Genomic DNA, 1,987 nt, shown 5'->3' with positions numbered 1-1,987 from the left:
TTGTACCCTAGTGAACATTTTGCCCCATGTCAGATTGTATGAAGGAGAACTAGATTTTAACCTCTTAACCCACCTAACTTGCCCTCATTTCAGTGGGAAAGGCATCTAATGTATTAGCCTTGTTAGTAGGATTAGAATTAGCTGGATCTATGGCAACAGAAGTAGCTGCCATGGTAACCAGTCATTCTAATTTTAAAGAGCTCTCCAGGAGTATCAAATTAGACATGTCATTTTGAACAAACTATTGTCCAGTTTTCCAACCAAGTAGAATCTTCAGCCAAAGTGGTTTTGCGAAATCGCAGGGAGTTAGATTTACTGTTCTTAAAACAAGGAGGATTGTGTGCTTCTCTGGAGAAAGATTGCTGTTCTTAGGCTAACAACACTGGTGGTGCTAAAGAAAGCCTGGCCTTAGTCCAGAGAAATGTGGAAAACATCAGAAAGAATTAGAGGGATGTTATCATCAACGATTTTCTTGGCCACCATGGTTTACTCCCCTAATAATCTGTTTCATAGGTCTTTTCATTTTGTTACTGCTTGCATTAATAATTGATCCATGTATTTTAAGTACATTAGTTAAGTTTATTCAATCCCGTGTAAACTCAGTTAAATTAATGGTCTTATGTACTCAATAAACTCCTTTGGAGAACCCAAGTGGGCTCAACGATGCCTGTATAGAATCAATGATTTAATTAGTCCGTAAAACCAGTGGGGAGGTCTTTTCCCTGCCGTCCCTTTTCTCGCCTTTCCTTCTTCAAGCCGAAGCCCGAGCTCGTCACCCGCCGCCCGCCAGGCTTCAGCACATGATGGCTTTCATTGAACAAGAAGCCAATGAGAAGGCAGAAGAAATAGATGCAAAGGCGGAAGAAGAGTTCAACATTGAGAAAGGTCGCCTGGTGCAAACCCAGAGACTGAAGATCATGGAGTACTATGAGAAGAAGGAGAAGCAGATTGAGCAGCAGAAGAAAATCCAAATGTCCAATTTGATGAATCAAGCACGACTAAAGTTTCTCGGAGCAAGAGATGACCTTATCATGGACCTGCTCGGTGAAGCCAAGCAGAGACTCAGCAAGGTGGTGAAAGATACAACCAGGTACCAAGTGCTGCTGGACGGACTGGTCCTCCAGGGTTTGCACCAGCTGCTGGAGCCCCGGATGATCGTTCGCTGCAGGAAGCAGGACTTCCCTCTGGTGAAGGCTGCGGTGCAAAAAGCAATCCCAGTGTACAAAATTGCCACCAAAAAGATGTGGATGTCCAAATTGACCAGGAGACCTACCTGCCTGAGGACATAGCTGGTGGCGTGGAGATCTGTAACGGGGACCGTAAGATAAAGGTCTCCAACACCCTGGAGAGCTGGCTGGACCTCATCGCCCAGCAGATGATGCCCGAGGTCCGGGGAGCCTTGTTTGGTGCTAATGCCAACAGGAAGTTTTTGGACTAAGCCTTTTGAAGGTGGACTTCACTCTCCCGCGGATACCATCTGGAAATTTCCAATGTTTGAAGACCCAAGATTATCTGTGTAACCTCTCTGCTGTTCTAATGTTCTGTATCAGTGGGATCCCCTGTTGTAGCTAATGCCCTTGGCCTGACTGTCCCCATAGGCGCAAGTTTCACTTAAGATGATGGGGAACCAGTCCATCCAGAAGCCACACGCCCTCCCCTGGTTCGCAGCGAGAGGGTGGGGGTCAGATGACAGCTGCGTGGACTCCACCGGGCCCTCCAGCCCCCCACCCTCTCCTGTAGAGGTGTACGGTGTTCTCTGCCTGCAGGTCTGTGTACTTTCAGGTTAAAACGCATGTAGGCATGCATTCCTTCACCGCCAGCAGCTTCACCGTGTGACCTAGTTGGGCCTAGATGTCCCCATTTGTAAATGTGACTTGAAAGCTAAACCATGAATATGCTTTATTTATTAAAAGGTGTATGTGGAATTAAAAAAAAACCAGTGGGGAATGTTGAAGCTGACTTGACATAAGGAACATCATTTTAAGAT

At 46.1% G+C, this 1,987-nt stretch overlaps 1 pseudogene; it reads left to right on the top strand.

Moving 5' to 3' along the window:
- The first annotated feature begins 801 nt into the window (after positions 1-801).
- Positions 802-1,625, top strand: LOC142441168 (V-type proton ATPase subunit E 1 pseudogene; annotated as a pseudogene).
- The last annotated feature ends 362 nt before the right edge of the window (positions 1,626-1,987 follow it).

This window comes from Tenrec ecaudatus, chromosome 2, assembly GCF_050624435.1.
Source record: "Tenrec ecaudatus isolate mTenEca1 chromosome 2, mTenEca1.hap1, whole genome shotgun sequence".
NCBI lineage: Eukaryota > Metazoa > Chordata > Mammalia > Afrosoricida > Tenrecidae > Tenrec > Tenrec ecaudatus.
Note: the sequence above shows the minus strand (reverse complement) of the source record. Positions and strands in the feature narration are given on the sequence as shown.